Here is a 23,723-nt window from a genome sequence, read left to right as displayed (position 1 = left end):
GGAAGCCACAAGTGGCCTGGATGCCAGCAGGCCATGCCCATGATGCTGGCCCGGATCTAGCTCCCTAGGGACAGTGTCCCAAAGACCTCAGCCCTCGGATTCCCAAGGTCACCCGCAGCTGACAGGGAGGGCTGCCCACCAGGAGAGCGTGGGTCCCCGTCCAACTAGGAGATGAGTTTCTTCAGCACCAGAGCCTCCCCTGGGGGCAGCCACCTGCAAAGCTGGCCCTGGGACCCAGGCGTTGGGTGCCTTAGGCAGGCGGTGACTCAGGGATGCAGGAGTGGGTGAGCAGGGTTGGTGCCTCCACCTGGGGCTAAAAACAGGCCTGTGAGTCAGGGCCTATGTGCTGATGCTGCTCTTGTGTGCCTGCGTGACCTCGGGAAATCTCAGCCTGCTTTCCCACCTGTGGGGTGACTGTGATAAACCTGGCCAGTTTCCCAGACTTCCTCCTTTGGACCCCTCCTTCAAGGTTCCTGCCTGATCTGTGAGAAGGGAGTCGGGACCTGAGGGGTGGGTAGGGCAAGACTTCCTGCTGGGGGAGAGACACCCTCCCACCTAGAGCCGCACTATGCCTCAGCCAGGCCACTCAAGGGTGTGGTTTAGAAACCACGGGCCTCCACAAAGCCACTTCATACTCCTCTGTGTGTGGTCTGGAGTCTTGGCAATCCCACTCCAGTGGGATGCAGTGCAGGGTTTGGGGAAGGCTGGCCTGGCGCTGTCCTCCCAGCTCCATCTCATCACCGAGGTGTGGCGGAGGTGGGGGCGGGGCAAGGTCCTGTGCTGGCGACACCTCTCTGTCTGCCCTTCTGTTTCCCTCCCGTCTTCCCCAGCTCAGTGCACGCCACAACCATCGGCCCAACTGCTCAAAGACTAGGAGTCATCCTTGATTTTACCACCTCCCTCCCAATGTCCACTTCTCCCCATCTCCTCCTGCACAGCCCTGAGTCCGAGCCACCACCGTCTTTCCCTGGCTGCCCCTAGCCCCCTCCCAAGGGTTCCTTGCCTCCCTCTTGCTTCTCTTCAGTCTGTCTGCCACACCACAGCCAGCAGGAGACCGCAGAGAAAGAACCCACAATTTTTTAACTGGGCACACTGATATCCGACTTAAAGACTACATTTCCTAATTTTGCTTGTGGCAAAGATGTGACTATGTGACCCGTTCTACCCATGGAGAGGTAGGCCAAAGTGTAGTGAGGTCTTTGGAGAAGTCTTTGTAAAGGGAAGATGCACCCTTTTTCTCTCACTTCCTCGTTCCTGAAGCCTGTGATGGCTGGAACTCTAGCAGCCAACTTGGATCATGAAGACAAGGTCTACACCCTAGGGATAGTGGACGGGTGATCTAAAGACAGTCAGGTCCTTGACGACTTTTTTTTTTTTTTTACATGGAAATTCAACTTCTACCTCATTTAAATCACTATTTTCTAGGTCTCAGATTTTCACAGTCAAACCTAATCCTAATGGATACAGTAACTCTCCCTGTTTAAACTTTTTCAATAGTTTCCCATTATCCCTAAGTTCCAAACTCCTTACTTTGGCCTCCAAAGCCCCTGCCTACCTCTCGGTCCTAACCTCCTCCCACCTTTCCCCCTTCCTGGGCCTTCAAGCATGCAGCCTTTCCTTCTGTTCCCCAGGTAGCCAGGGTCACCTCACCTCAGGGTGCTCCACCCGTCCAGAGCATCCTTCCCCCGGCTCTTCCCCATCTCAGGTGTCACTGCCTCAGGGAAGCCCTCCTCCACGCCCCAGGCAGAGTCTGCCCCACGGTGCACCAACCACTCCACGTCACAGCTGGTGTTGTATGTGCCTGTTCCGCAGGGCAGGGATAATCTCCTGGCTTTTCACGGCACCCCCGTCTCACAACGCTCTGTACGTAGTTGTTGGTGCTCAGCAGCATTTGTGAGACAGATGGCATTTTACTGTCAGGCACGGCCTCGATTTCTCACTCCACCCTATCTCCCAACTCTTCTCATCTTGTCCATTTCAACAACACTGTGTCTCGTTCAACCATGACAGCAGCTCTGCCCGGCAGCCATCCTGTTTAACAGATGGGGAGACTGACGCCCAGAGGTGAGGTAACTTGCTCAAGGTCACACAGCTAGTAAGTGGGAGAGCCTGGACCCAAGGTTAACCTCTACTGTGCTCCAGCCAACAGCCCTGGACTTGCATCTCAGACAATGGTGTCCAGCCCAGCCCCCTGAGCAAAGGTAGGGGAGATGGGTAAGGAGGAAGGTAGGAAGGGTCAGGCGTGGCGGGAGGGAGGGGCCTTGCCAATGCGCCCTGGAGGACAGTGGCAGCTGTCTGGCTGGGCTAGCCTTGTGGGGGTCAAGCTTAACAAGCAATTAATAGAGCCAGAGGGGGGCCTTGTCCCTTTGTCTTCCTGCCTTTGGGGCCCCGGGGGATGGGGCTCACACTGGGCCTGACCTTCCTGTCCAGGTCCCCTCCTGGGCCAGTGGCGGGGTTGGGGGAGGCATCTTCCAGCACCTTTCCCTCTGCTACAGCCCCCATGGCGCTGCCACCTCTTGCTGGTCAGGGCATGCCCAGCTGTCCCGGCAGCATGAGGTGTGACAAAGCAGATGCATGTATGGAGGCAGAGCCACTAGGTCTGACCTGTGCAGTGTTACTCAGTGGAGGATGCTGGGGCAGTGACCAGCTTCGAGGTGGCAGCGAAGGGCCCGTCCCCTCTGATCTGCTCCATCCTTTGCTGCTGGATGGCTGCCCCCTCCACCTATGTGGCTTCCACTCCCTCCTTTTGGGGCACCAGAACCTCTGCTCGCCTGAAGGAAAGCACTCTTTTCCCCGACTCAGTCTGAGCAGTTTGGGTGGGACTTCCTCCATCCCATAGTTCCAGCGTGGACACAGGGTCTGGCCCTGGCCAGTCCATCCCGCTGGCCTTAGTGAACAGTTTGGGGTGGACAAAGAATCCAAATTTGTCAAATGAGACTAACCCTACCAGCTCCAGGACACCTGTATAAACTATTAGGAGAGAGAGACCCTCAAAGGAAGGGCCCACTTGAATGTGCAGCCATCACTGAGGGAAGCAGAGCTGAGAGAGGGAGGCACGCCGGGTCCCCATAACATGTCAAAACACCTGGGTCCAGCTGTGCCTGCGGCCACACATACCTCTGGCTTTCCAGCTACCTCAATCAATCCTCTGACTTTTTCTTAACCTAGTTAAAGACGTGTTTTTGTTTACTTGGTTTATTTTTGCACGTGCACCCCAAAGAGTCCTGACAATACACTGCCTGGTGTGCCGAGGCCAATACCAGGCTTACCTCCTCCAGGCAGACCCATCCCATTACTGCGGCCCACACAGTTCCTCTGGCATCGGACTCCCCTCCCGTCTTCCTGTCATGCCCGGGCACATGTCCATGCCCTGGGCACACGTCCATGCCCATGTGCTGCGCTATGTTTCCTGTGGGGGGGGGGGGGCACTAAGATGCCTTGTGGGCACTGGCCACGTATTGGACACTAGAGGCCATCTGGTGGGCTTCTGGAGACAGTCCTGCAAGGAGCTGAGGGAGGCTGTTCACTGACACCGTGCCTGGCAGGGCCCTGCACAGTCGGGCTGAGTGGGTGCAGGACATTTGTCACTGTGTGCTGCTGTCACACACCAGCGTGCCTGGCCCCCAGCCACTAAGTGCCTGTTGTGCCCCAATTACTGCCACTGCCACAGACACCTCACAAATGTCTAACATGTCCCTGCGGGGCACCGTTTCCACTGAGGGTCAGTTAGGGAGACATCTGCCAGCCCAGGGCTAGGGAAGTGGGCCTCTCTCCCCCGGACTGCCCCCAGTGGCCGAGAGCAAGGGAGGGGCGCTCCCTGCATGTGAGAGAGAACGTGACCGTTGCCCCTCCTCAGACGCACGGGCCTCGGTGGCTTGGGTCTGGCACTTACAAAGTACCCAGTATGCCCACCCCTCCCTGGCCACCATTCTCTACGGGCTGGGGCTGCCCGTGCTGTAAAGTCCAGTTCCCATGCCACACCCCCCCCCGCAAGACTCACTCCTTTCTGACAGCACCCTTTGGTCACCCCTGCCTTGGGGCTCCAGTCCTGCTCCATGCAGCTTTCTAGGGGCTCAGGCCACAGGCTCAAGGCACCACCCAGAACTGGGCTCCTGGCTTGAGCAGGGCCTTAACGTCTGTGGGCTCAGCATCCTACCCTGAAAAATGGGGTGACAGTATCATCATTCTCTTCACAGAGCTGCCGGGTGAGCAGACAGAGAGCACGAGCACAGGGAGGACCCGAGGGGCGGGCCGTGCTGCCGCCCCACCTCCCCAGCTCCCGGGACCAGAGAGGGATGAGGAGGCCAACCCGCCTGCCCTCGGGACGCCTCGGGGTGGGGGCATGGGAAGGGGTGAGACATTTAAGGACATGCTGGGACCCTGCATTTCTGAATGTGAACCACAGGCAAGATGCCATTCTTTTTTTTTTTTTTTTTGAGTTTTATTTATTTTTTATACAGCAGGTTCTTATTAGTTATCTATTTTATACATATTAGTGTATACATGTCAATCCCAATCTCCCAGTTCATCCCACCACCACCACGACCCGGCTTTCCCCCCGGGTGTCCATACGTTTGCCTCTATTTCTGTGTCTGTGTCTCTATTTCTGCCTTGCAAACCGGTTCATCTGTACCATTTTTCTAGGTTCCACACATATGCGTTAATATATGATATTTGTTTTTCTCTTTCTGACTTACTTCACTCTGTAAGACGTGGATGGACCGACAGCCTGTCATAGAAGATGCCATTCTTATGGGTTTTGGATCAGGAGGCTCCGGAGAGATTATGACTCTCAGGGACACCTGCAGGATTCTTCTCACCGTATCGATGATTTAAAATCAGCATTAACATTTCTTTTCATCGGAGCCAGTGTAACCTTTCTGGTTAAATGACATCTTAACGGTGACATGTAGATGTCCTGAAGCTGCTCTAGGCAGAGGTGAGATACTTTTGGAAAGCCCCACAACACTAGAGAACCCCACAGAAACCCTAACCATGAGCATCTGGAGAAAGGGGTGGGCAGGGAGAGGAAGCAGCTCATGGAGATGGGGGCATCTCCAGCATTTGGTGGGGCGGGGAGCTCAGCACAGGGTGCCTCCCAGAAGTGGGCTGCCCTGGGCCAACGCTGGGGAGCAGGGTGCCCAGGGTGGTGATGGGGGCAGCTGCCCCTGTGAACTGACAGTACACAGGTGTCCCTCACTGTGACATGCAGCTCAGGGCCCCCTGCCACGGGGACGTGGACTACTGGGGACTGGCCATGAGTGTGCTTGGGAAGCAGCACCCGCGATCCAGGGGCCTGTCCGTGGGGCTGCCTGCTGGTGTCCAGGGGTGAGGGGTTCTATTTCCAGAAAGCTATCTCTAGTCAGCCAGCTGGTCCTGAGAGCTGAAACCCGTACTACGACGAGGGGTGTGGGCTCCCATGGCCCACAGGACCCCTCCCGCCTGCCCACTCTGGGCCACAGAGAGCGCCCCTGCACCAGCTTCTCTTGCCCAGTGTCTCCTGGTCACCCTTCTCAGAGACGCAGCAGGTGCCTGCCTGTGCTGTGCCACACCAGGGATGATGGTGGGATGAGTGGTGACCCAGGGAAGCTGGCATTGGCCTGGCTGAGCCACTGGCAATGAACACCACACATCTCTGCTCATACGCCAGGCACTGCAGGGCCTTGCAAGTGCCCCGGTGTATTCATTATCTGGAACTGGGACTGCCAAGTGCATGTTAATCACTTGGGTCTGCAAAACTCCTCCCCTCTCTTCTGAGCAAAGGGGCTTGGAACTAAAGTATGAGAGAGAGTCTTTTCCCTCTCAAGAGAGGAAACGCAAAGGATATGGTGGGGAAGCGAATAAGAATTTTCAGTCAGGTGACCCAGGTTCAAATCCTGGCTCTGCAGCTTTTTAGCTTTGTGACCTTGGACAGACCACTTAACCTCTCTGAGCCTCTGCTCTCTTATTAGTTCCCACCTCACAGGGTTGTTTGTGCAGATGAAAGAGGCTAAATCGACGTGACACAGCTTTGCAACATAAAGAGCCCCGCAAATGCTAGTTATTATAAGCAAAGGCGAGGTCTCTGAGACACAAACAACAAGCTGACATAAAATAAGCCCGCTTTGTACAAGATTTCTCAGGTAAGCATGATAATCTTGATAACAATAATCATAGTAATTATAATAATAACCTTTTCCGTTTGAAGAGCTGCTTTGGATCTTTCAGAGTTTTCCTCCTTCTCTCATCTTTTAGACCAAGTAAAGTGTGACTGTGTGCGTGTACACACACACACACACACACACACACACACACACACACACACACACACACACACACACACACACACACACACACACACGGTCCTCTAGCTGCAGGGAAGTCTCCATTCTGCCCAGCCCTGCCCTGTGCACTGCAGTAGCCCCAGCTCCCACCAGGGGGCAGGAGTGCACAGGCCAACAGGAGAAGGAGGGCGAGCTGGACAAGCCCAGCCCAGCAGAGCAGGCAGGGCCAGGCCCAGTGGGCACAGCTGCCTTTCATGGGCTGCTGACTCTGTTCTTCAAGGGAAAGAGACAGAGAGACTCCCAACGCTGGAGGCCCAGCCTGAGTACTGCAAGGTCACCAGATGGAGAATGGCTGCATGCACATTCTGGGCACTTTGTACATGCTACCCAGGCACCTGCATCTGAGGAAATGCGGCAGTCACATTCTCTCTTGCACGTGCAGGGGAGTGCCCCTCCCTTCCTGTCTGCCGCTGGGGGCAGTGGGGGAGAGAGGGGTCCCCTCCCTCACCCCTGCTTCCCTGGCCCTGGGCTGGCAGATGCCTTCCTAACTGTGACTCTCAGTGGAAGTGGTGGCCCCCAGGGGTATTTTAGACATCTATGAGGTGTTTTTTGTTAGTGGCAAAACCTGAGGCACTACAGGCACTTAGCAGTTCAGGGCTGGGCATGCTTGGGGCTCTTTCTTCACTTAGACTTAGGAGTACTTCGCAAAGCCTGTGCCTAGAGCACGCTGTCAGGCACAGGGTCTCTGGGGGGAGCGGGGGCACCTCACAGGCCTACCACTTGCCTTAGCAAAGAGAACCTTCCTGGCTCCCCAGAAAGATCCTACAGCAGAACCAAGGGTTGGGTGCTGTTTCTAATCTTGCCTCCTTTCAGCTGTGCCATCCCTTCTCCAGCCATCCATCCACACGTCCCTCACCCCCTATCTAGGGTACCTACCCATCCAACATCAGGCGTCCACCCACCCATTACATCATCACCCATCAGCCACCCCTGTTCATCCATCAACCAACTCACTCCCACAACCACCCGCCCATCCCTTCACCTCCCTTCTATCCTTCCACAGCGTCTGTCCATCCCTTCATTCTTCATTTGTGCACCCTTTTGATTCCTTTCACTCCTCTTTGATCTATGCAGCCACCCACCCATTCACTCACTTATCCATAGTACACCCACTACCGAGTGGGGTCCCCGCCTTAGGAGCTTTCACGTTTGCCAGAAAGAGAAATATTTAGGCATAAGGAAAGACTGTCTGCATCTCCCCAGCCCTGAACACATCACGGGACAACTGCCCCCTTGACGTCCCCTCCCTCTGTCCCATGGTCCCATCTTTGTCAGGAGCCTGGGGCCTTGTAAAAGGAAGACTCTTCCAAGACCTCCAGCTGGGTTCAGAGGATTCCTCAGGGATTTATTTGTCCTAAGCCCTTCTGAAAACCTTCCCTGTTTTGAGCCCAGGCTGCCTCCTGAGGAGGGGGAAAAGACTTGGGTTTTCTAAAGAACCTCATTTTCTGAAGGATCACACCCTTTTCCGTCTCAAAACCACTGGATCTTCCAATTGTTTAGAAGCAGCTTTTCCTTCTGGCTTGCTATGTATCTGCAAGAACCAGGGGGTTGTGGGGATGACTTTGGCCCGGGTTCCAGCGCTCACTGGTTCTAGCGCTCGACACCTAAAAGTTTCCACTCAGAAACCATCTGCCAGCCCCTGTAATTGGTGTGGTTTCCCACCCCTGGCCCTGGCCCAAGTTAAGCAGAAGGAGCCAGTGCTAGACCAGTGAATGTTTGCTCACCACAGGCTGGCTGAGCCCAGGGCTGGGTGCCGGGGATACGGCAGCCAGCAGGATCTGGAAACTGCCCACCCAAGCCTGCTGTCCAGTGGGGGCGTCAGACACATCAACCAAGCTGTGGAGTCCGGGAAGGCTCCTCCAAGGAGGCAGCCACTAAGTAAGGGCCACAGCTCAAGGAGAAACTGGTGCGGACGGGGGACGCGAGAGGGGTATGACTAGGAGCAGGCAGTCGTGGGTCAGCTGTGCCCACAAGGCAGGCACAGGCCAGAGACTGGGCTTCCCTCACGAGGGAATTAAAGGGGAAGCCGAGGGCCTTGCCAGGAAGCAGTGGACCCTGGAGGGCATCAGACACCCCTCCAGCCATCAGCAGGGCCTTTGGACAATGGTGGGCTCAGAGGTCCACGCAGCCCATGGACATTGAATGAAGAATAGCACCCAGCCCGCACAGATGGTCCAGGAGCTCTCACACAGACAGAGTTCAGTGCAAACTGTGTACCCCCAATCTGGGGGAGAGGGCTGGGGGCAGCCTGGGCCCCACTGTGGGCAGCTCCGGGACGGAGCCTTACCGAGCAGATGCTAACGCTCCCTGAGTGTGGGTCTGGGGACATTCTCAGGCCCCCGGCCCTTCTCAGGAGGCATGGCTTTCGGCCTTCTCCCCAGCTGTGCTGTTCTTAGGTGAAGCCGCTGCGTGTGTCTCCTAAAACCACCCTGGCAGGGGTTTCAGGGCCAGAGGTGGGTAGGGAGACTGGCGGGTATGGGGTGGGAAACGCTGAGGCCAGTGTAGAAGGGGGCGAGCAGGGCCTGCAGAGGAGGCCGGTGCCCCAGCCAGTGATAGCCGGCCAGAGTGCAGAGGGGTGTCCTAGGTGGGTGACTGGCAGAGATGGGGGGTGCAGGACAGCGGCTGTCCTGGGCCCTCTGGGGCAGTGGTCTGTTTATGTCACCATGGCTTCCGATTGCTCCAGATCCCAAGGATGGAGTGGGGAAGCATGCTTGCCTAAAACCCCAATCAGCAACCCCTCTGGAACAGCCTTGGGTGGTGCCACTTTCTCTTGTTGCCCTTCTCCCCTTGGTGGGTCCAGACCTATCAGTCTATACCTCCTGGGGGGCTCTCCTGACGGGGGCGGGGAGGACAGCTGAACCACCAGGCAGGCACTATTCAGTCCAAAATAAACTTTAAGGTGAAAGGGACAGAAATTTCCAAATCCTCATCCTCTGCCTCCTTTCTCCTGAGCTCAATGTCCTGAGATGGGAGAAAAGAACTAAAATTGGATAGGCTAAATTTCTAAGAAATGAACAAGGGCAGAATGAAATTACCCACACAGAGCTCAGTCAAAGGGAAAGGAAAGTGATAATGGACAACCTCCTCTCTTCAGAACACAAAGTGACGATGGTGAATAGTTTAATTGGAGCCGCCTCGGCTGGGAGATATTAGCGACACAATTATGGAAGAGAAAAGATGGAAGCTGAAGCAGCACGTACATGATGGGAGGCCGGTGGGTCCTGGAGACGACAGGTTTAGCTGATGGTGCCTCTCCTTGGGCTTATTCGCTGACACCCCTTCCCTCCTCGTCTCCTCACTGGAGACGTCAGTTCCCGCACCATCCATTAAAGTGATCGGATGATGTTTTTGTTTGAAGAGGAGCGAGTCACTTGTTTCTTGGACCTCAGGGACACAGCCTGGGGCAGTGCACCAGGTGTCCACGCTCTGCCTGACTGACCCTGCGACCCTGGGCAAGTCTCATCTGTTTTCGGAGTCTCTGTCCTCAAAGGCAAAAGGGAGAGGTTGGCTGGATCAGTGATTCTCAAAGGGTGGCCCACACACCCCTGGGGGTCTCTGAGGGGTCCACAAGATCAAAACTGTTTTCCTAACTCTATGACGACGTTATTGGCTTCTCTGCCTGCACTGATGGCACAAAAGCAACGGGAGACAAAACCGCAGCCCCTTCGCAGGAAGCAGTGGCACCGAACTGTACCAGCTGCCATTCTGTTCTTTGCCACCGTGCAGTCACAATAAAACCAATGCCAGTTCTACTTAAGAATGTCCTTGAGGAAGTGGCCATAATTATGAATTAAAAGAATCTCTAGGGACCTCCCTGGTGGCGCGGTGGTTAAGAATCCGCCTGCCGATGCAGGGGACATGGGTTCAAGCCCTGGTCCGGGAAGATCCCACATGCTGCGGAGCAAGTAAGCCCGTGTGCCACAACTACTGACCTGCGCTCTTGAGCCCACAAGCCACACCTACTGAGCCCTCGTGCCACAACTACTGAAGCCCACGCGCCTACAGCCCGCGCTCTGCAACGAGAAGACCTCAAACTGCAACGAAGAGTAGCCCCCGCTCGCTGCAACCAGAGAAAGCCCACGCGCAGCAATGAAGACCCAACGCCAAAAATAAATTAAAAAATAAATTTATAAAAGAAAAAAAAAAAAGAATCTCTACCCTGCACGCACGTCTTTTTCATATTCTGTGTGATAAAACAGGAAGTGTGCTGCAAACTGCAGATGATGGTTGTCTGGAGGGAAGGCACTTGTAAGACTGCCCTGCCAGCCCAAATGGTCCCTTGTTTTCATACGACACCACTTTTACTTGAAAGAATGCCCGACAGACAAACAATGGTAATTCAGACTTGGTCTTTGGAAGACATTTTCTAAAAAACCAAGTGAGCCTATCACTTCAAGGAAAGCAACTAACAAATCTGTTCACCAAAATGGAAACATTCCAACTTTCAAGCGAAAAATCAGAATTCTGGAAGTTTGTATTTAACAGCATAACTTGACAGCTTCCCAATACCTGAAGACTTTTCTGATAAGATAGATGTTGCTGTTAACAAATGAGTTCTTCACATTCTCCACTGAAATACGGCAACATTTGGAAGATGTGCATAACTCTGAACCAGTATTTTCCAAATGATCAAAATGATGTTAAAAATCATGCACGGTTGACCCATTCAAAGTGCAAAGTAGACCAACGGATTTTTAAAAAAAGACTTAACTGAGAGGAAGGTACAGAGGTTTCCCATAAAGCCCCTGACCCATGCATGCAGAGCTTCCCCCATTTATTGACATCACTCACCAGAATGGTACACTTTTTTTTTTTTTAAACCAAAGATGAACCTACATTGACACATTATAATCACCTAAAGTCTGTAGCTAACCTTTGGGTTCACTCTTGGTGTTGTACATTCCATGGCTTTAGACAAATGTATAATGACATGCATCCATAACTGTGGTATCATACAGAGGATTTTCACTGTCCTAAAAAATCCTCTGTGCTCTGCTTATTCATCCCTCCCTCCCCCAGCCCCTGGCAACCACTGATCTTTTTACTGTCTCCATAGCTTTGCCTTTCCCAGAAGGTCATATAGTTGGAATCATACAGTATGTAGCCTTTTAAGATTGGGTTCTTTCACTTAGTGATATGCATTTAAGGTTCCTCCTTGCCTTTTCATGGCTTGATCACTCTTTTTTTTTTTAATGCTGAGTAATGTTTCACTGTCTGGGTGTTGCCCAGTTTACTCATCCATTAGCCTACCGAAGGACCTTTTGGGTGCTTCTAAGTTTTGACAATTATGAATAAAGCCGCTATAAACATCTGTGTGCAGGTTTTTTGTGCGTACGTAAGTTTTCACATCTTTCGGGAAACTATGAAGGAGCATGATTGCTGTATTGTATGGTAGGAGTATGTTTAGTTTTGTAAGAAACCACCAAACTCTTCCAAAGTGGCTGGACCATCTGGCACCCCCTCAGCAATGCCTGAGAGCTGCTGTTGCTCCACATCCTCACCAGCATCTGGTGTTGTCAGTGTTCCAGGTTTTGGCCATTCTCAAAGGTGTGTAGTGGTGTCTCCTTGTTGTTTTAATTTGCATTTCCCTGATGACTTATGATGCGGAGCATCTTTTTTTTTTTATTTTTAATTTATTTATTTAGGGCTGTGTTGGGTCTTCGTTTCTGTGCGAGGGCTTTCTCTAATTGTGGCAAGCGGGGGCCACCCTTCATCGCGGCGCGCGGGCCTCTCACTATCGCGGCCTCTCTTGTTGCGGAGCACAGGCTCCAGACGCGCAGGCTCAGTAATTGTGGCTCACGGGCCCAGTTGCTCTGTGGCATGTGGGATCTTCCCAGACCAGGGCTCGAACCCGTGTCCCCTGCATTGGCAGGCAGACTCTCAACCACTGCACCACCAGGGAAGCCCCTGGAGCATCTTTTAAATATGCTTATTGGCTATCCATATATCTTCTTTGATGAGGTGTCTGTTAAGGTTTTCGGCCCATCTTAAAATCAGCTTGTTTGCTTTCTTATTGTTGAATTTTAAGTGTTCTTTGCATATTTTGGATAACAGCTCTTTACTGAACATTTCTTTTGCAAATATTGTGTCTGAGTCCAAGGCTGGTCTTCTTATTCTCTTGAGAGTGTCTTTCACATAACAGTTTTTAATTTTTATGAAGCCCAGTTTATCAATTCTTTCTTTCATGGACTGTGCCTTTGGTGTTGTATCTAAAGAGTCATGGTCACAACCAAGGCCATCTAGACTGTCTCCTAAATTATCTTCTAGGAGTTTTATATGTTCACACTTCACATTAGGTCTATGATCCATTCTGAGTTAACTTTTGTGAAAAGTATAAGGTCTGTGTCCAGATTCATGTTTTTGCATGTGGATGTCCAGTTGTTCCCGTACTGTTTGTTGAAGAGACCAATGGATTTTAATGTAACAGAGTAGGAAATGGTCACTGATATAGTTTCAGATTCTACCCTTTAAGAAACTACTGCTTGGAACTTCCCTGGTGGCAAAGTGGTTAAGAATCCACCTGCCAATACAGGGGACGTGGGTTTGAGCCCTGGTCCGGGAAGATCCCACATGCCGCGGAGCAACTAAGCCCGTGCGTCACAACTACTGAGCCCATGTACCACAACTACTGAAGCCCTAGAGCCTGTGCTCCACAACAAGAGAAGCCACTGCAATGAGAAGCCTGTGCACCGCAACGAAGAGTGGCCCCCGCTCGCCGCAAGTAGAGAAAAGCCCGCGCACAGCAACGAAGACCTAACGCAGCCAAAACTAAATAAATAAAATAAATAATAATAAAAAAAGAAATTACCGACTGTTCAGTTTTAGTGAATTTCAAAGAAGGACTATTTGAAAAGGCTGGTAAAATACTCCCTTCTTTTCTAACCACGTGTTTGTGTGGGGCCAAATGTGATTCAGATTCTTCGACCGAACGACACATCACAACGAACAAAACACAGATGCACGTATGAGAAACGCAGCTGTCTTCCATTAAGCCCGACGTTAAAGAGATGTGTAAAAATGTGAGACAGCGATATTCTGCTTTCTGAAGTATTTTTAGACAATATATTGATAGTAATTTTCATAAAAATGTTATTTGTATTAATATATAATGGGTTTATTATAGTTATTTTTAAATGAATAAATACTAAAAATTTGTCTCTTCATTTTTTTTGTTTGTTTGTTTTTGTTTGTTTTTTTATACTGCAGGTTCTTATTAGTCATCAATTTTACACACATGAGTGTATACATGTCAATCCCAATCGCCCAATTCAGCACACCACCATCCCCACCCCACCGTGGTTTTCCCCCCTTGGTGTCCATACGTTTGTTCTCTACATCTGTGTCTCAACTTCTGCCCTGCAAACCGGCTCATCTGTACCATTTTTCTAGGTTCCACATACATGCGTTAATATACGATATTTGTTTTTCTCTTTCTGACTTACTTCACTCTGTATGACAGTCTCTAGATCCATCCACGTTGTTTTTAATTTCTAATGCAATAAAGATTGATAGCTACAACCTACATAAACAAAATGTTTACCGGGGTCCTCAATAATTTTTTAAAAATTATAAAGTGTAGTGTAAAGGTGTTCTCAAGCCAAAAAGTTTGAAAACCACTAGACCAGATCATTCCTTCCCAAACATTATCCCTTGAACACCTTCTGACTTCTGCCCAAGTTCTGTTCCACCTGATGCCCATCACTTTTCTCAGACACATCTTTGTACTTACGGACTTCATATTCTTATGGTAAACGGAAATCCTGCATGAGGTGATTTAAATAGAAGACACCCAGCAGAATAACTACAAGGAAAGCCCAACACTAATGTGAAATTCTAGCAGGACCCTGCTCCCTATCTCCCTTTGTTAGCAAGGGGGACCATGCAGACAGAGGCCCCCAGCTGCACACGTTGAGGGCCAGCTGATGAGGTCTCCACCTGCTGAGGTGGAACTGACTCACACCAGACCTTCTCATGGGCTGAGAGGCGGGGCTTTGAGCTACAGACAAGACGTCTCAGGTAGAAGATCAGGAATTATGAGTTTTTGCCAAAGGATAGTAGTGGTGGAAGACTGCCAGGGTTGGGGTTGAGGAGGGAACTCTAGGGTGAGGGGCCAGGGTAGGCCGAGCCAACCAGCCCAGAGGACCAGCAAGCCTAGGGCTGCGGCCTCCCTGGGGTCTCCTGTGAGCCTAGGAGCTGATGACTTAGTCACAAAGACACACAGACACACAGACACACAGACACACACACACACACACACAGACACACCTGCTCAGAACTCTGGTGGTCAAGGAGGAGCCCTAAGAGATAATAGCAGTAGCTTGTATTTAGTGAGAGCTTCCCAAGGGCTTTATTTCATTTAATGTTTACCAGAATTACCGTTTTCCCCCCTTCTATAATTGGAGAAACCACAGCTCAGACGGGTTACGAGACCGGCCCGAGCTCACTCAGCTGGCGGGGGACAGACTGGGATGTGCGCCCCAGCTGCCTGCCTCCAGGGCGCACACTCTGTGAGCACCACGCAGCACGGCTTCCCCTGGTTGCTGGATGACCACCCCCGGGCAGCGCCGGGCCCGGAGCCCTGGTCTTTTGACGTCTCCGTGAGGGTAGGGTCTGGGAGAGCTGGCCCGTGCACACTCTCTTGCTGCCATCGCCTGCTCTGCTTGGTCCCGCTGCTAAGGGGCTGGAGCTCCCCAGGGGCCCGCTGGTGCCCATCCTGGGGACCAATGTCAGCATGTTGATGCTGCAGTATTTACAATGAGGCAGGTGGGATGGCGACAGGTGTAAAAAACAAGGGTGACGAATACGTGGGTTAACCAAAACACAGGTGAGGCAGAGTGGCACCCGTGGCTGTGCACCAGCTGGGCCAGGCAGAGGTCCCAGCGGGCCGCCCTGGCAGGCAGGAGGGGGAAGGCACAGTGGGGCCAGGCTGGCTGCCAGCTCCCTGGACTCCCAGCACCTGGCCACAAGAGGAGCGCGGGGCTGGGGGAGGCTTGGGGCTGAGCGAAGCCTCCAGGGGCCTGTCTCTCATGGGATGTTGGCGGGGACGGGGCTGCAGCAGCCTGGGGGCTGCCACCTGAGCAGCTTTCTCTGAGGCCTGGCATCAGGGCGCATGGCCTCCCCCTCCACTTAGCCCCAGCCATTTTCACCTCCCCGACATTGACACTGGGTGATCTTGGGCACCATGGACACGGGGCGGAACAAGTCTGTACAGACCTGGGCGTGGGACGGTGGTCAACTGCCCCACCGGGCAGCGTCCCAGGCCTCAGCTCGGCCCTAGGCTGAGGAAGAGCTGCACAGGGCTCACTGAGCGAGGGGCAGCCCGGGACGCCTCCGCTCAGGGGCTGGCCTCACTCTCTGAAACAGCGGGGCTACAAAGCGGGCCACATGGTGCCACCTGGGCTCAGGTTCCTCTCTCTCTCTCTCCCCTCTCACCCCTTTCCATGCCCTGCTCCCCCAGCCCTGGCCAGGGTAGAGGCCAGTCCACACAGCACCTTCACTGGGGTTAGAAAAAGGGAGTTTTTCCTCGGGCCACATGGCTCGGTGAGGGGAAGGTGGGCTGCATTTCAGCCCTCTCGTGGCCCCTGGGTTCGGGATTCTCCTGCAGGCTACAACCTGTCACGTAACTGAGCTGCAGTCCGTGGAGTGTGAATGTGCAGTGCGCTGCTCTTGGACCAAGGCTCTTCAGGTGTAAGTGTGCTCCCCGCCCCCTGAACGTAGAGGATGACAAAGTCTGTAAGATAGAAGATCCAGTGTCGTGAATCACTATGTGGAGGAGAGCCACCCACCCACCCACCCAGAGCACCTGCCCAGACTATTAGCTGAGCAAGAAATAACCTGTTACATTTGAACCATGAAACCCTTGGGGTATATTTTTTGTAGCAGCTAGTGGTACCCTGGTCAATACAACTTTTCAGTGTTCTTCCTCTTCTGGTTTTTGTGCCCTATGTGACATCTGGCCTCTGTTTAGCCCTAGGTTATGGATTATCTGGGACTGTTCCTCTTCTATTGCTTCAATGAGCAAGACGCTGCTCTCTCCAGAAGACTGTAAGCTGGTGAAGTTTTCTGGAGTATCAGAGAATCTGGGTCCCCCCCCTCTGCTCCCGTCTACTCTCCTGGAAAAAGGAGAAAGTTGTGCCCTGAAGCAGTGTTTCTCAAGCCTCAGTCACTTACACACCGACCACTGGCATAATTTTTGTTCCACAGAACAACGCATGGCACATAATAGAAGCTTGATAAATGATGGTAAATTTTTGTTGTGTTTCTATACCATCTACTGTAATTTACTTAATATCTTTCTTTAGACTTTTATCCACTTAAACTTATTTTACAAGAAAGTAAATTTAGTATCACTAACAATAATATCTGCACAAAAGGATATTTGATGCTAGTTTTAATTTTTTTCTAAAATGCATTAAAATGAGTTAGTAGCTACTGAGATAAACATCAACATGTTTGTCCATCATGCTAGCTCAAACCTGCCCACTCCCTCAACTGGGAAGCGCCGTCCCACGGTGAGCAGCATAAGACAGGTACGTCCTCGGGACGCGGAACACAAGGAGTACGCCCGGGAGTGGTGAGGCTGGTTCTGGGCCCTGGGCGCAGGGAGGCTGGAAACAACCTGCTTCACTTATAGTTCTGCATGGCCCTGACCCTCCTCTCACCATCAGGGCCTCTGCTGCAGTTTCTGTGCAGCCTGGAGGACCACCCTGATTTGCCGGGCATGTACACTGCTTGCTGGCGGGCAGCACAGGACAGGGGGCAGGCCATGGGCTCCAGCTTTCACCAGCTGCAGACCTCCTATTTCCTCCTCTGTCCTTGCCTCCCTCCTTGGTTCTCTGGTTTTGGCTTCCAGAGGGAATGAGCTCACTGTCGTGCTCCCAAGGAGCACGTGGCATTCTCATGGGAAAGGAGGGGCATCTGTGCCTTCCTTGCCTTGGGTAGGGGGATGGCAATGGTGAGTCTGCCCAACTAGCCCCATCTCTCCACCGTCAACAGCCAACTCGAGGGCTCACCTTTGTTAAGAGACAATTGCCCCAAGTTGCCTGGATGCAGATGCAGGAGATCCAGGGACTCTGGCCCGTTAAGGAGATTTGTTGTCATGGCGACTTCTGGTCTCCTAGCTGCCAACGTCCTCTTGGAAGGGAGCGGGAAGGTAAGTGCCCAACCCCCAGCCCAGCAGGGAGGACAGAAGGAAGGAGGGAGGGACCCGCCCTGCCCACCTGTCCCCAGCAGCCCTGCAGCTGAGCGGCCACTTGCCCTCCAGTGAGGTGGGCGGTCCTCTCGACCTGCCTGTGGGGAGGCCAGAAAAACCTAGTCCTGGGGGCCACTGAATCCAAACCTAGGACTGCCCCCTCTCAGGCCTCTTGGACCAACTCCCCAGCCACCAGATGAACTTCAGCCAAACCCTGAAAGGAAAGTCACTGCGCCCTGCATCCCACGTCAGGCTTGACTTGCTGAAAAGGCGGGGATGGAGGTCTGGTCCCACTCCATTTCTGTTGACTCTTCATCCTCGCCCCGCCCGCACCCTCATCCACTCCTTCTCTCCTCACCTCCTCTCTGCACTCATGCTCTGGCCTCCCCAAACTAAGCCCCTCTTCTGTCCCTGTTCCCCCTCAAGCCGCTGTCCTCCTCTTCCTCCTTTCGTCCTGTTACCTCCGTCCCCACTCCTGCCAGGGGTCTCAGTGCCCTCTCCATCTCCGGCCTGCCCTCTGCTCACTTGTCTTCTCTCCGGGCTCTGGGCTCCGTGGATGCCGCTTCCTGGGCAGTGAGCTCCTCTGTCTCCCTTGTGGGCCCCATTCCTCCACCAGACATTTAAGTTCCTCAGTCCTCAAAACCCTTCTTGCTTTCTCAACCCACCTTCTTGGTGGGTGGGATGTCACCAGACCCTCCTCTGTTCAGGCTCTCTGGGCAGTGACCCCGGGTTCCCTGGCTCTTCCACTCAACTCAGCACGTTCCCGGTCAGTCCCACCCTCCCCCCGCCCCTGGTTTCCCATCCCACAGTCTCCGTCACTGCCTTCCTTCCCATCTAAGGCTCACAATTTCTGCCGTACCAGCAAATGACCGCTGCTATTTTCTTAATTTTTAAAAATGACATTAAATAAACTCAGTTTAAAAAATCAGCTTATCCAGGACTTCCCTGGTGGCGCAGTGGTTAAGAATCCGCCTGCTAATGCAGGGGGCATGGGTTCGAGCCCTGGTCCAGGTAGATCCCACATGCCGCGGAGCAACTAAGCTCGTGCGCCACAACTACTGAGCCTGTGCTCTAGAGCCCACAAGCCTCAACTGCTGAGCCCGCACGCCCTAGGGCCCACGCTCCGCAACAAGAGAAGCCACCGCAATGAGAAGCCCGTGCACCGCAACGAAGAGTATCCCCCGTTCACTGCAACTAGAGAAAGGCCGCATGCAGCAACAGAGAGCCAATGCACTCAAAAAAAAAAAAAAAAAAAAAATCAGCTTACCCTATAAAAGAGATGTAGTACATATATACAATGGAATATTACTCAGCCACAAAAAAGAACGAAATAATGCCATTTGCAGCAATGGATGGACCTAGAGATTATCATACTAAGTGAAGTAAGTCAGACAGAGAAAAACAAACACCATATGATATCATTTATACGTGGAATCTAAAATATGACACAAAGGAACTTATTTACGAAACAGAAACAGACTCACAGACGTAGAAAACAAACTTATGGTTACCAAAGGGGGACGGTGGGGGAGGGAAAAATTAGGAGTTTGGGATGAAAATATCACACTACTATATGTAAAATAGATAACCAACAAGGACCTACTGTATAGTACATGGAACTATACTCAATATCTTGTTAATAACCTATAATGGAAGAGAATGTAAAAAAAGAATATATATATTTATATGTATATATACACATGTATAACTGAGTCACTTTGCTGTACACCTGAAACTAACACAACACTGTAAATCAACTATATGTCAATAAAATTAAAGGGGCTTCCCTGGTAGTGCAGTGGTTGAGAATCTGCCTGCCAATGCAGGGGACACGGGTTCAATCCCTGGTCCGGGAAGATCCCACATGCCGCGGAGCAACTATGCCCGTGTGCCACAACTACTGCGCCTGTGCTCTACAGCCCACGAGCCACAACTACTGAGCCCACGCGCCTAGAGCCCATGCTCCACAACGAGAGAAGCCACCACAATGAGAAGCCTGCGCACTGCAACAAGAGTAATCCCCGCTCGCCACAACTAGAGAAAGCCCATGCACGGCAACGAAGACCCAACACAGCCAAAAATAAATTAAAAAAAAAAAAAAAATCATCTTATCCTAAACAATAATATCAGTGAAATCAGAGGTCGGTGTGCTAATTTTTCTAATATACACTAAAATACAGAAAACTACTCAAACAGAAGATACTGGTCCATGTGAACTGCCAGGTCAACTTGTGTGACCCGAGGAGCGCCTGAAACACTCTGGGGACATGCTGCCTTTCCAAAGGCAACTCTGTGTTTCCCATCACACAAACTAGAGACCCCAAGGCCAACTCCATTCTCTTCTTCTGTCCCTGCAGTCAACTGATTCCCAAGAACTGACATTTGCCCCCAGAAAGGTCTGACTCCCCTGCAAGGCCACCCCTGCCTCTCCTGCATGGATGACAGCAGGGGTCCCACCAGTCTCCCAGCCTCCAGGCTCTTTCCCTTTAAGTAGGTTACTGCCCAGAGAGCATTTAATCACCCCCGCGAAACCCCACTGCGCTGGAACCAAGGCCTCATCACCTGCCCGCTACCTACTAGAACTTCTTCCAGGCCCTCGCTAGTCAGCCACCCCGCCATGCAGCTTGCCTCCCTGAGAAGGCCCTGGAGAAAGACCTTCGCTGAGAGAGTGGGATGGAGGCCAGAGGGAGGGAGGGAGACAGAGACCTCGGTGGCTGATCAGGAGCCAGGTGGGTCGGGGAGAGTCCAGTGGAGCAAGAGACAGAGTCCACGTAAGATTTATGGAAAACGCAAGGATCTGGCTTCCAAAGATATGGGCATGTCATTTCAGCGGTTTGTGGCTTAGTTTCCTCAGCTCTAAGCGGTGGTGCTCTTCGTGCCATGTTCTCCTCCCAGGGTTTCTGTGAGAACCTGGGGTCTGGGGGAGTTCACAGCTCTCTGAACTGTGAAACGCTTCAATCATGGCGTGCATGCGTGTGCATGAGTGTGCCTGAGCGTGGGTGCATATGTGCAGATCAGTGTTAGTAGTCTGAGTTGTCCTAACAATAATAGTAAGTCTGCCTAGCTGAGCCATCCTTGTGAGATAACTTGGGGTGGACAAAAGCAGGGAGGATACGCAGGAGCCCCTGAGGGCAGCTGGCTCTGCACACACCTGAGGCCACTTCGTCCAGAGAGCCAGAGAGCAGTATCCTGCGCCCTGGGGGGATGGGCCAGTACTCCAACTACCTCCAACTCAGAGACCCATCCACCCGCCTTCCAAGTTGAAAGGGACTGGGCCTGCCTCTCCCAGGATTCTGGGAGGGAGGCACCAGGCCTTCTCCACCTGGTGGGCCTTAGAGGCTGGCAGGAAGAAGTCCCCTGGAGGGAGTAGCCCCTCCCCAAGAGGGTGCTAGGGCTGTTGCTTGAGAACCAGGCCTGTTTCTATGGCACCAGGGAGAGACCCGGGTAGGGGGGCGGCCTGCAGCCAGCCCAGGCCAGAGCTCTGCCTGGTGAGTGCTCCCACAATGGCCCAGGCTGGACAAAAGCTCACTCTCCAAGGACAAGGCCACTGCCTCAATTAGCTCTCCTCCCAGGAGCGGCTCCACTGATCCCCTAAAAGGCACAGCAGGCTCTCGAGGGCATCGTGCACCTCCCCGCCGCCCACCCCCCCCAGGCCTGCCAGCCTTTGCAGAGTCCTGGCCACATTGTGCCCAGAGGCCCCCCGCTGCTCTTTTCACTCTCTTTCCCCAACCGGCGCTGCCTTTGAAGTCAGGTCCTCTGTTCCAATTGCAAACTTTGCTCAGAACCAAAATTAGAGGCTGCACAATCAGCTTGCAATTTAAAATGCCACCCAGGTGTCCCCCTACCCCCCTACCCCCTTTTAAAATGTCATCTTAATTAGACGAAGCCTGGCTTCATGTTTTCTGAAGTTCAAGGTAATTTCTCTAGGACATTTCCCTCCTTTTAGTTATTTTTATCTTTGGCATAAGGGCGGGGGGAGCCACCCAAGGCTAATCTGTGGGTCTGCAGACACCTTGATCCTCCAGCAGCTGGGGGTCGGCTGCCCCCTGGCTCTGGAAGCTGAGGACACACTGACCTGAAGGGTTTGGGGAAGGCAGGTGCTGAGGTCGGACGGGGTTTCTTCCCTCCAGTTAATTCAGCACAAGGCTGTCTGGGCCGCTCTCTTGGGCAAGGGGCTATGCTAGGGGCTGGGAGAAAACATGAAGGAGCCTGGGTGGGCTTGGCCAGCCCCAGCCCCCCTTCCTTACCCAGCTTGTCACCCACTTCCCTGCCTAGACTCTGCCCTCCCTGGCAATGTTGAAGGAGGGTGTCCCAAAGTGTAGGCCACTGGGGACCTGCAGTAAAAACCAATGAATCACTCCGGGAGGTTTCCAACTCTCAAGGATTCTGATTAATCGTGAGTAAGAAAGTCTCAGTTTGGTGCCGTTAAGTCTTTGACACTCTTAAACATTTGTTAATTAGCTCTTTCAACAAAGAGGGAGCGGGGCTGCTTAGGACTGTCTCCCCTGGCCTCCCAGGGTATTTGAATATGCTGATCCAAAACCACAACCCTGTCCTCTAAGAGGATGCCAGGGAAGACCCTGGTTACGGGCTGCACTGTGTCCCCCTCAGATTCATACGCTGAAGTCCTAACCACCCAGTCCCTCAGAACATGACTATATGTGGAGACAGGTCTCTAAAGAGGTGATTAAGTTAAAATGAGGCCATCAGAGTGGGCCCTAATCCATTATGACTGGTGTCCTTATAAGGAGACTGGGGCACACAAACAGAGGGAAGACCACGTGAAGACACAGGGAGAAGACAGACTTCTACAAAGCCGAGGAGAGAGGCCACAGAAGAAACCAACTCTGCTGGTATCTTGATCTCAGACTTCCAGCCTACAGAGCAGTAAGAAAATTTCCTGTTGCTTAAGCCACCGAGTTTGTGGTACTTTGTTGTGACAGCCCTAGCAAACAAATACAGCCCAAGATGGGGCTCTCCTGGGGCTGGGAGTGGGGGTTCTCCCTCCACCTTCCCAGATTCTACCTACAAGGCCATGCAGGGTCTGGGTCCTGCTTCGCCTTGAACCTCATCCTGAGGGCTCCCTTGCCCTCATTTACCTGAATCTGCCGGCCACCCTACCCCCTCTCTAGGCTTGGCAACACACCTGCCAAGCTCATCTCCACCTCAGGGCCTTTGCACGTCTCCTCCTGCTACCTCAAGACTTTGAGAGATTGGCTCTTCTTGGCTTCCAGTCTCAGTTTAAATGTAACACCCCCCTCCCCTCAAAGCTTTCCCTGATGCTCCCCCCCATCTAAAGCAGGTGCTTCCTGTTGTTCCCGCCAGCATTCTTTTCTTTAACAGAACTTATCACAGTGTGTAATTAGATACATTTGTTTCCTCACTGTTTATCTTCCTAGGGAGACCGTGAGCTCCACACCCGCAGGGCCTGCATCTGCTTTGTTGACTAATTTGTTCGCTTATGGAATGAAGGAATGAAGGAATGAATGAATTCTGGGACATAAACTGAGCTGGGTACCTGGTGCCATCTCCTTGTCTTTGGAAGGCCTGGCAGCACCAGGGTGAGCCGAAGACAGGGTCAGGAAGCAGAGAAGGGAGTGCCCGGTCCCAAGGTCTCTCCTCACCTCAACAGGAAATGCAGGAGAGCCAGGTTATGGGGCAGACTAGTCTTGAGAGGAGCTGAAATGTCACAGGTGTGAACACAAACCCCCCTGTCCTGGATGCCTCCAGAGCAGCTGGAGGGGAGCGTGCTGGCTCTGCTCTAGGAGAGGTGGACCGTGTCCCTCCTGGGTGCCCACCTATGCCAGCCGAACACTGACACAACCACACATGTGTGGGACACACATGCAGGGATGGGCCAGCTCACTGACTCTTGGCCAGGCCGAGACAGGTGGCCAGTGGAATTCTGGAACTGAACTGTGCATGGGATAGGGCTGTTTTCAGGGGTGAAGCGATTTGTTTTATTGTCTAAATTTCAAATCCTCTAATGTTCCTCCCAAGAAGTTGTCTGGTTGGAAGTACGGCAAATGAAAACCGAAGAAAGAACACGAACTGCAGAAAAGTGGAGAATGTTTGCCAACATTTAAAAAAGAGAGAAAAACAAAATGGAACTTGTAAACTGACTTTTGAGCCTAACTGTGTAATTACATCCACATGGGCCCCTTCTCCCCTCAGGCACTGTGAGGAACCAGTGTTCTCTTCTTACAGAT

General features: G+C 52.5%; 1 protein-coding gene across 1 annotated transcript in view; it reads right to left on the bottom strand.

The window, feature by feature from the left end:
• LOC137753861 (guanine nucleotide-binding protein G(o) subunit alpha) overlaps positions 1 to 23,723 on the bottom strand; it is a 156,038-nt gene that overhangs the window by 14,110 nt on the left and 118,205 nt on the right. The window lies entirely within an intron of this gene.

The sequence above is a fragment of the Eschrichtius robustus genome, chromosome 19 (genome assembly GCF_028021215.1).
Source record: "Eschrichtius robustus isolate mEscRob2 chromosome 19, mEscRob2.pri, whole genome shotgun sequence".
Lineage (NCBI taxonomy): Eukaryota > Metazoa > Chordata > Mammalia > Artiodactyla > Eschrichtiidae > Eschrichtius > Eschrichtius robustus.
The sequence above is the reverse complement of the archived record's forward strand: the minus strand, read 5'-3'. Positions and strand labels throughout refer to the sequence as shown.